Raw genomic sequence first — 11,381 nt, forward strand, 5'->3', positions numbered from 1 at the left:
TGAGGGTCTGAGGTCTGTTTTCAGGCTGGCGGATGACTGAAGCTCCCAGCCTCTCCTTTGTTTCTCTTTTTTTAATTCTAGGATTTATTTACCTTCTATGGCTGTCACTGAAGCTCAGAGCCGGTGTTAGCTCTGAGGCTTGGCTTCAGCTCTGAGGACTTTGCTGCTGAAAGCAGGTATCTGGGTTTGTTTGGGTTCTATCATTGTAACACTGTTGCAGGTCCTGCTCACTCAGCTCAGAAGGCTGAAAGCAGGTTTCTGGGGTTTTGTTTAGCTTCTATATTTGTAACAATGTTTCAAACTGCAAGCTCAGAGGCCGGCTGTGGCAGGCGGGGAACGTTGGTTTCCTCAGTCACGGAAGCAAGCAAGCCTCATGTTCGCTTCAAGCTACCTGGCTGCCGGCCACCATCTTGGCTGGCAGTTAATTTGCATATCGCCCTGATTAGCCAATGGGAAGGGTAGCGGATGTACAGCTAATTACCATGTTCCTCTTTTATTAGATAGGATATATCATATAGATTTAAAGTTTGATTAGACTGGAATTAGTTATCAAGAATTTTGCAAAAGAATGCATTCACTAATGAATAAAAAAAAGAGTAAAATAAAATAAAAAGAAGTCCAAAAAAAAAGAATTTTGCTAAATATATGTATAAACAAATACCCTATTTCTTAAGGCTTACTGTACTTTATTTCAAATTAGGTAAATCACAAACATTAAGCTCATGAAATAACTTCATTTGATTATATATAAGAAGAGAGTTAGAAACAGTTTACCAAGAGCTAGCAGAAAACATGCCCCAGGGATATCTGAGTATGCAATGTGCAAGAAGGCAAAAGCTATACACAAGCAACTGACAGTTAGCTTTCCTCCTTTACAGTTTCCGCAGGGTCCTGTCAACACCACGACATTCAGTCTTGTCTAAACACTGAACACCAGTCAGAGACTATGATACCTGACCATGTCATCACTGGGCCAGTCTTTCCACAGCCCACAAACATTTTAAGAGATAACACTGAGTGAGAGCTTCCTATTGACACACACTCCACACGCATCATCCCATTGAATTCTGCCAACCACCTTCTCGGAGATGGTCCTCCATAGTCTCTTGCTCTGTAGTCTCCAACATGCCTTATTGGATATGCCAAGAATGCAGGGTCCTGGCCACCCTAACCCAGGCCATTTGGGTAGTGAGTCCTTAGGCAAAGGCAGAATTTGAAACCAGCTAAGTCTGTGCCCTATTCTGAACCACTTCTTTATATGCTATCCCACAGGAGCTGAAAAGCATGTTACATTCTGTACTGGAACATGCACTCCCATCTATCCATCTGCTCCCTTCTCTTTGCCTAAGCATTGGGGCTTCTGAACTCCTCAAACATTAACCCCTCTTCTTTTTCCTTTCCTAGGGAGCAAATGGCTTCATACTAGGGTGGTTGGCTCTGGTATTAGGGACAGCTACTTCTGAGTTATCCCTGACCCTTTCTTAGTACTCCCCATCTGTGGCTTTCAGCACCAGGGTCAGTGACAGCCCGGTCTCTGCCTCCATCTTACACTCCTATGTCTTTGAGTTCAGGATAATACAAAACACATGTTGGATCACAGATCAGTTTCCCATTGGCTTTCTCGGATTAAAGCCTCTTCACGGATTCTGTAAGTAATCTCAGTCAGGCATTTAGACCTAACAGGGGGATTTCCACTTCTGCCAGTTTAGGGTCTTCCCTCCACCGGCAGTCTGGATAGATCTCATGTACTCTAACTCTGAACCTAAAAGTTCTGGAAATTCTATAGCAGGCTCTTCCCTGCTCCCCAAGCTCAAATACAGAAGAGACCAACAATGTGCTCCCAAATCACAGGGCTCCCGGGTTCAGATGCAATAGCCCCCTTACTCACCGCCCACACCACCCATCCTCCACCAGGATCCTAACTGATGGCGCTTCTCTCCTTCTGTAACTCCAGAATGATTTTCCATGCACCACAGGATAACATCTGAACTCCTGAGCACAGCCTGCAAGTCCCTCTGAGTACCGACCTCAAACCACTTCTCCAACCTCACCTCCCTTAGCTCGTCCTCCTCCCTTCACCACAAGCCTCACATTCCAGCAGCACACACAGAGGACCTGAGATAGCGCAGGCTCTCTCCTGCAGTATGTCACCCTTCACCTGGGAAACTGAAAATCTACCTTTAACATCCTGTGATCCTGATTTGGTCCCATAAGCTTCCATTTCCACCACTTACACCCCTAACACAGCATCATCATCTATTCATTCCTATCTGTCAGGTCTGTGGGCTCCTAAGGACAAGGAGTCAAGCCGTTACATGCTCAGTAAATGTTTACATCATGAATGAAAACCACTAATGAGACCAAGGTATTCTTCCATCCCCTGGAGAAGCATAAGAGGCAACCGATCTTTAAAGCAATAAAAGTAAGCCCAGCTGCTATCTTGGAAACCACGCAGGAATGTTTCAGTAAGGATGCTTCGGTGACAGATGGGAGCTCTGAAGAAGAAGCCTCAGCAACTGTAGAATTTGTCAGAATTCCCACTGCAGGTCAGGAAAACAGTGCTGTGAACACCGGGACAGGAACACCATAGTGTCTACCAAGTATCGGTGTCCCCGCCACACTGGCTTGCTGTTACTTCTTGAATTTACCAGACCCTCACTCAGCTGGGACCATGACAGATACAGTTGCCACCTCTTCACCTGGCTAACTCCAATTCATCTTTCCTCTGAGAGGCTATTTCTCACCCTCCTAGCCAGATAAAACCATCCGTTTATGGCCTCTAAGCCCTTGTACTCCTCTTTTGGAGCCATTATCATAATTAATTTTTTAAAATATATTTTATTGATTTGTTTACAGAGAGGAAAGGAGAGAGAGAGAGAGAAACATCGATGAGAGAGAAACATCGATCAGCTGCCTCCTGCACATCTCCTACTGGGGATGTGCCGGCAACCCAGGTACATGCCCTTGACCGGAATCGAACCTGGGACCTTTCAGTCCGCAAGCCAACACTCTATCCACTGAGCCAAACCGGCTTTGGCCATAATTAATTTTTCATATACTTGTTATTATTTTTATATGTATAGAACTCTACTACTAGGCTGTAAGCTAAAAGGTAGCAAGGACCAGACCTGTCTTTCTCCTCTATTGTAGCCCCACAGTCAGCATAGTGCTGGCGCTCCGCAGGCCCTGCACAACGACTGGATAAATGGGTGGATGAATGGATGGATGTACAGATGGGCCGGCACGCAGGTAGATCTGGAAGACAGGGAGGAACAAAGAAGGAATAAGGCTACCTTTGATTGTTGGTACAATACTTTAATATTACCCCGCTCTCTTTACTCTGACTCAACCCTCACAAAACAATCTCAGATCTTAAAACTGGGGCTTTCCACTGAAGAAAGGATGTGCACACTCAGGAGATATTCCTGTTTACTTGGGAAGCAGGTGTCACAGCAAATTGACACACCTGGCATTCTGGCTTCATATTCAGTGATCTTTCTGTAATACCAGCCTGCTCTCTCTGTTCCACAAGTATAATGGCTATGCCGATGACACTAAGTTCCAAGAATCTCTCAGCCCTTAAGGAGCCCTCTAATATCACGATGAAGCCCCTGTGACCAGTGCGTGTGTTGCTAACAGCCCACCAGAGGCCTTGCCTTTCTCAGCCATAGATCTGCACTAAGTCAGGTCTTAGATCCTCTTCCCATGCAGTCACACTGCAGATTCAACAAAATACCTTGCCACAGAGGTTTCATCGGAGAGAAATGCTTCTTTGTGGACATAGTCTATACACAATGTTCCACGAGCTGCGGTAGCTGTTGAGAAATTGCAATATGCAAATGGATATGCTGAAGTCTATGAGTGCTGCTGGGTAGGGAATCAGGACACCTGAGCATAAAACCCTGGCGAAGTTCCCATGCTCATCCGGAAAGTGGGGAGAATGGACTCAATGATCTCCAACCTTTGGGATGGACTAGCACTGTATCTGATGAGCACAAAGGCCACAGGAGTGCTCACTGCAAAACAGCCCAGTAGCAGGTTTACCCAGAGATAAAGTATAGAAATAGCTAATGGAAGCAATCAGCATCTTTTGAAAATATCAAAAGAATGCTACACATCAATCAGCAAGTAACTTTTGATTTTATTAAAAAGCTTCGCAACAGGAACGAATTCTAATCTTAGCTATCAGCATCAATGATTACTATAGTGGAGCCATTTACAAGAAAGACCAGGGTTTCCTGGTCCCTAGAATGAGACCGGACCTTAAAACCCATCACTCCAAATTGAACTCAACTTTTCAAATTTCATAATCAGGAAATTAAAATAACTAAAACCAAGGGAAAATATTACAAATACGTCTTTTCAATGAATCTGTTTCCTTACCTCACCTGTGACTCCTCTATTGTATGTCAGAAACCACCCCCTGAGGCAGCCTAAGGTGTGAGAAAAGACACATGCGGAGCCCCAAACTTCTCCCATAGCTACACCTTCAACAGTCTAAACTCTCTGAGCTTCCATTTTATCCTCTGCACTTCAAAGCCTACCCCCAACTACCATGCAGAATAAATATGAAGCTGAAAATTTTGGTGTCAAGAGACTTTGTAATGTGTTGGGATATTTTAAAATAAAGGAACTTCAGATCCAACCAACAACCTTCTCATTTTATAGATTCAGATCAGTTCCTGGGCACTCGTTCAACAAACACATATGGAGCACCTACTATGAGCCAGATGCTATATGCCAGGTATTGAGGACCCGATGGTGACCAAAGCAGCCACAGTGAATGATCTGATGGGACTGTATTATACCACACCAGAGGAGACAGATGTCACCAACAATTACACTGAAGAGCACATTGGTACACCCCGCAGGCCTTGCTAACAATTTGGTCTTTTTACTAAGAGAATTTAGAAACCAAGGAAGGGGTTTGAGCAGAGGGAATGACATACTCAGATCATCAGGGCAGGAGGAACAAATGCAAACTCTTACTCTGCGAAGCAGTAGGGGAGTCACAAGGAAGTGGCTGTTGGTCACACAGTGTTATTACTTCCTACAGCAGGGTGCTTGCTGCGACAGCCTAATAGAGAAACAATCTTCAAATGCTAGTGGACAAAGTGTTGAGAAATGATGCCTAGAGGGGAAAAAAGGAACAGCCACAGAAAGGACACAAAATAAGAAATATTTTAAAATAGTGAAATTCACTAATTCCATATAATAGAATTTATTGCCACAAAGAGACACAACAAATTCTCCTAAATTTATTAACTTGTTTTCCATAAATATTTAATTACTCAGAAATGTACCAAAAGTACAGATTCCATTGACCTAGTTATTAAGCTTATACAAGAGTGAGAATTATTGTATCCAATAAACACAAATTTAATTACGTTCATTATTCTTTCTTTCCTCTCCAAAAGATGATCGTAGAGAAACCTTAGTCTTAAACTTAAAATAAAACCTTATAATAAAATTATTTAAATCCTAAAGAGGGACAGTATCATATTGCATTAGTTCCTATCGAAAACCCATTATTTATGCGGAATCACAGAAGAAAAGAAAGACCTGGGGACACCAGCCTTCAGTTCCTAAGCTGGCTGAGAGAGGGCCCACCCTCAGAGTGACTCTGTCCTCTCCCTCACTGGAGCCCTATGGCTGCCCTAAGCTTGCATCTGCACTCCGTACACATGCTGAGTTATACCTGCCACCCTCCACAGGGCATCCAAAAAGCCCTCCAACATTGGTTATTCTAGCTCACATTTACCAGGTGCTCAGGATGTGTGAGCACTATGCTAAGGCCTGTTCCACAGCACCTCCCTGAAGCCTTCTAAGAGCCATGAGCAGGTAAGTACCATCCACTTCCTGCACTGGTGAGGAAACAGGAGTGACCACCTGCCTGAAACCACAGGGCTTGTGAGTGGTGGATCACAACACAAACCCACAACGTCCTGACTCGAGTCAGTGCTTTCAGTGCTGCCCTATCCGCCTCTCTGATCCTCAGGAGATAAATCTTCTGCAAAGAACACAAGGGATTTGAAAGCTCTGCAGAAAAACCGTGGAAGGATTTGCTGCTCTGGGTCTTCATGGTCTCTGCTCACCTCAGTAAGTGCAGGTGAGACAAGCCTGACTCATGCCTCCCCACGGGGAAAAGTCCTGGAATTGATTGTTTCAGGTGATTGCTCCTGGTGGTGCTGGGAAATCACCTTTGAGAAGAACTTGTGCAAAAGAAGAAACACTTGTAGACAAACCCATGGCCCTGGATCAACAGGGCCCCTGAGGAATGTTTCATGGATTCCTTGATCACTTTGTGACTTCATAGCTGCTTTCTTTAATACCTTAGCCATCACCTTCACCTTCACCACCCAAATAGCCCAGAGAAAATAGCCAAAGAGGGGCTTCTTGCTGTTCCCACAGCACTAAGGATAATTAAAATGACAGTGACCACTCTGTGAGCATCAGCTTCCTGTCAGGCACCCTGATAAACATTTGCATTATTTCACTGACTCTTTAACAACAGCCCCAAGGAAGGTAACACTGCTATCCCCATTGTACATATCAGTAAACTGAGACTCAGAAGGCATACTTGCCCAAGGTCCCAGAGGCCATGGGGAGAAGAGCTAGGATTTGAACCCAGGTCTGCCTGGCTCCAGAGTCTGAATCTTCTTGGCCACTTCACTTGAGGTCCTCCATCACATCCACCTACCAACCAGCAGCTCCACAAGGGACAGAATGGAGCTCCTTCATCTGCACAGGCCCAGCATCCAGCAAAGGGTTTGGAACAAAGCAGGAGCCCAGCAAGGATGGTGAACGAATGCCACATGACGGGAGGGATACTTTCTCTCTTTCTAAGAAAGTGGCTCCAGAAATGCTCCAGGATGCCCCTCACAGAAGCCAACCTGACCAACTATCTCCTGCCCCTGGTCAAAATGTACAGACCACCTACTCATCTCCCTCAGGTCTGCTCCTCTACAACCCCACCCCAAGGGAAGGGGGAGCAGCCATACTTCTGAGGAGCGGAGCGGTGGGATTCAGCAAGCTAAGCAGTTCACTTTCACACTTGTCCTTTTTTCTGCCTCCCCATCTTATCCTGGAGCATCTGAAGCAAACATTTCTTTCCTCTCCCATCCCTAAGACTTAGGACAAGTAGCACTAGCCACACCCAAAGTCTACAGCTGGTATATGGCACAGTACATGCCTGTCTTGGAATCAGCACTCAAATACTTGGGGAATGAAGTAACAGAGTCCAGAGTCTGGGTTTCACCGGAGACCTGGTGACTTATCGATAAGAGTCTGCCAACGACTGGTGCATGACGTGTCTGAGCAGAGATCCATCACAATGTCCACAAAAGCCTATCCTGGAGACTCAGCAACAATGAGAGCAGGAGACTCCCTGCGCAGTGATACGCATGCAACAATGCTCCCATCATGGTGCCTAACAATGAAAGTCACTTGTGCCTCTAACTGAGTAGGTTTCACAAAGAAGGGAAAATCTGAGTGGGGAAGCCATTCTCAAATCACCAAGGGAGAAGTCATGCTTTCCTGCCTCCATGGCCCCCATACTGGCCACCTCCCCACCATCATACCCACCATGCTGTTTTGTAACCAGTGACTTGTGTGCCTGTCTCCCTGTATAGTATATGGGCATCTCCAGGGCTAGGACTTTGGGCATTCATTCTCCATGGCTCACCCTCAACAGCTAAGTAAATATCTGCTGATGAAGAATAAGAGTCAACTTTAGATTATTAATAACATACCAGCTACCCTTCTTGAGCATCTACTACCACCTGCTATTGCTGCAAGTACTTGCCTTTATAGTCTCATTTCCTCTACACAAAAAACCAAAAGGCAGATCCTATTATCATTATCCGTTTTATAAATAAGGAAACTAAAACACAGAAAAATTAGGTAAATTGTCTCAAGTAATACAGTAAGTGACAGAACTGAACTATGAATAATATGTGAATGAAAAATCAATTTTCAATTACTAGTGAACAAATTCCCTTTCCTTTCTCTGTCCTCTGCCTTGAATCCAAATAGGTGGATTACCCTTTAGCCTATTGTTCACTGGGACCAAAGCCATTCTTTCCTAGAGGAGAACAAGGGCTATCTCTTGTTATTCTTCTAAACAATGACTGCTAACCATTACTGAGTGAACATCATTGGGGGTGGGGGGTGAAATGGAGATCAAAATTGTGCTTTCAATATCAGTCAAAAATATTTATTAAGGAGGAACTCTACCTACCAATTGGAACATTTTCCAATGTTGGAACAATTTCCCAAATAGATCAAGTTAATAGATGAAACAGCAAGAGTGTGTACAGAATGTCATAATTTGTGTGAGAGAAAAAGTATATAATAAACAAAAAAAATGGTAATAGTGTTTGCCTTAGGGAGAAGAACTAGGAACTAGAACCTCAAGGCAAGAAATTTTACATTTGTTCCCTCTTTGAACTACTTGTCTTTAAAAATATCCATGTGTGATTCTGTTTTTAATTTCTTAAAAAATAAGATAAAAACATCATTTAAAGAAACCACTTATTGCCAGGCCTTTCCCAAATACTCACATATATATTATTGTAACCATTAAAAATTATTCATGTTTATGTACATAAATTGGATGAACTTAATTTGGGATGAAATAGGACTGTTAAACAACTTTTGTCTTTCATGTTGAGGTTCACTAATTTCACGAATGTTGCAACATTTTTTCTGTGCCAGGCAAAGTGCTAGACAGATATTTTTTAAAGAACTAAAGAACAGGTCATTAGTTTCCTCCCTCCTGTCTTTCAAGAAAATATGAGGGCATACTAATCAGAATGCTAGAGCTAGGACTACTCTTTTAAAACATATTTTTATTGATTTCAGAGAGGAAGGGAGAGGGAGAGACAGAAACATCAATGATGACAGAGAATGATCAGCTGCCTCCTGCACGCCCCCTACTGGGGATTGAGCCCAAAACCTGGGCATGTCCCCTGACAGAAAACTGAACTATGACCTGATTCATAGACAGAGCTCAACCACTGAGCAACACAGGCTGGGCATTAGGACCAGTCTTAATGTTCACATAGCCTAACATTCTCACTCAGCTAAGAAAACGGAGGCCTGGAGAGGGGAAGGGATTGGACCAGTTACATAAGAACTGAAAGCCTCAGAATCACTACCAGTCCTTCTATGCTACACACTGTGCTGTTGTGTTGAAAGATGGGCAGGCAGGGAGGGCAGAAATGGACCGTAGCATATACTGAGTGCCTACTATATCAGGTGCTTTCACATATTTTAACTCATTTGTTCTTCATAATGAGCTCTCAAGGTAGGCACAATTATCCTCATTTTACAAATAAGGAAACCAAAGCTCTGAGAAGCTAAGAAACTGGTGCATGAGGCTTCAAATGCAGACCTGTCTGACTTCCAAACCAGAGGTCTTACCCTCCATACTGCAAAAGAAAATCAATTTTAAAAGGTAGACTGGGCTATGTCGCAGAGAACCTCAGAGGCAATATTTCCCATTAATGAAATTTGTCTCTCAACCCTGGATATTATCACTGCAATAATAACAATCAAAAAGCCATCCCCTCGTTATCCAACACAGGTCCCAGCTCTTGTGTGCCACCAAGTTTGGATTTTCCTTTTAACCCACAGAGCGTGATGGTTATCCAGAGGGCACCAATCTCTGACAGCCATTTACACAGTTTCTGCCGGGACAGAATAGAACCACTCACACACGCTGCTGCTAGACCGTATGGGTACCTGCCACCTGAGCACAGGCCAGAGTAAGGACCCTACCAACCATGAGATGCCCTTCCCATGATGCCACGAGGTCAGCAACACAAAACTGGTGGTAGTGAGAGAAGCCAGCACCAGGGTGGTTGGTCCCCAAAAGTCCTCTAGCTTCTAAAGCAGTGGTTCTCAACCTTCTGGCCCTTTAAATACAGTTCCTCATGTTGTGACCCAACCATAAAATTATTTTCGTTGCTACTTCATAACTGTAATGTTGCTACTGTTATGAATCGTAATGTTAACATCTGATACGCAGATGGTCTTAGGCAACCCCTGTGAAAGGGTCGTTCGACCGCCAAAGGGGTCGCGACCCACAGGTTGAGAACCAGTGTAATCTAAAGTGAAGACAAATGCAGACCAATAGAGGTGAAGCCTCCTCCGGCCTTCTCTGCTGGCCATGCAACACAGGTGGGAAGAATTACAGCTAGGATTGGTCTAACTGCCAGAGAGTAAAGGCACTGCACAATGGAAGGTCACACAGGAGGGCGGTCCATCATCTAATTTTTGCTTTCTTCTCTCTGTGGCTGTAGGAATCTAATTCCCCTTTCAGTGTGGTAAAATCAGAGTTTGTTGGCATCAGGAGGGGGAATTCCATAAGGCTCAAGCCTAAGCTTCATGCTCCAGTTCAGAGTCCTCACTGGAGTTGGGGTCTAAAGGTCAGCAAACAATAAAATGCCACCCCCACCCCCACCACTTTCCTCCAGCCACTGTACCCTGCCACGGCTGGCTCCCTCGGAGCCTGACAGGGAGGAGCAGTCATCTTTTGGGGGTTTCCTACCACAAGCCTCATCCCAAACTCAAACAAGAAAATGACCTAGAAATCTCCTCCTCTTCAGACCCCCCCAGTTCCCGAATCCGACCTGCCCATCAACACAGACAAGAGAGACTCATAACTTTTCTGGGATGTGCTCGCTCAGTACGCACAGCTCCATCCTATCCTCACAAGGCCCCGGGGAGGCACGCAAGGTACGTACCATGATGCTCGTTTTGCCAAAGAGAAAAAGACTCTCCAAGGTAACACCGAGGGAAAAGCCTCTGAACCCTCATTCCTGTTCTGCCCCCTGACCAGGCTGCCGTAGCGGGCGTGTGGAGACCACCCCTGCTAAGATTTCCAGCAGCTTCTGGGATCAGGAGCTAGCAAGCCAGGACCCTGCAAGCTTCACACCAACTAACCGAATCGCACACACACTTCTCAACAGCTGCTCATCGAATGAAAGACACACACACACACACACCGAATCTAGGCATGGCCCCTGCAACAGCAACAGGAAAAGTCCCCGAGATGTGAAAAATGGCAAGTCCCGCTTACGGCATGGCGATGCACAGGGGGGGCCGCCAGCCTAAGTAACCAGGGCAGCTGAGACCCAAGTTCGACTCGGGAAAAGGACAAGGAGGCCTGGCAGGCCCTTCTGGCCCAGAGGCACACCTCGAAGCCCCCAGAATCCTCGGAAAGCCCAAAACTCCTGCTGCCACCCGAACCCTGCGGGACAGCGGGGAAGGCGGCACTCCCTCCTCCAGGGACCACTCACCTCGGCCCGGCCCGCTCCTCACCCGGAGCCCCGCTTCCGGACCAGTGACCACTCAGGCCCCGCCCCGCGCCCGCAGGT

The 11,381-nt window shown here is 45.4% G+C and overlaps 1 protein-coding gene across 6 annotated transcripts in view; it reads right to left on the bottom strand.

The window, feature by feature from the left end:
- Nucleotides 1–4,138, bottom strand: part of RALGPS1 (Ral GEF with PH domain and SH3 binding motif 1) — a 221,240-nt gene extending 217,102 nt beyond the window's left edge. For 3 of the 6 annotated variants that reach the window (XM_006768550.2, XM_006768549.2, XM_006768551.2), the window contains exon 1: nucleotides 3,129–4,136. The gene's annotated coding sequence lies outside the window, so the exon portion shown is untranslated. Of the gene's footprint in view, nucleotides 1–3,128 lie in introns of all 6 variants that reach the window. The other 3 variants (XR_435916.2, XM_006768548.2, XM_006768544.2) reach the window with 2 other exon arrangements.
- Nucleotides 4,139–11,381: the final 7,243 nt, after the last annotated feature.

Source organism: Myotis davidii, unplaced genomic scaffold (genome assembly GCF_000327345.1).
Source record: "Myotis davidii unplaced genomic scaffold, ASM32734v1 scaffold142, whole genome shotgun sequence".
NCBI classification, from domain to species: Eukaryota; Metazoa; Chordata; class Mammalia; order Chiroptera; family Vespertilionidae; genus Myotis; species Myotis davidii.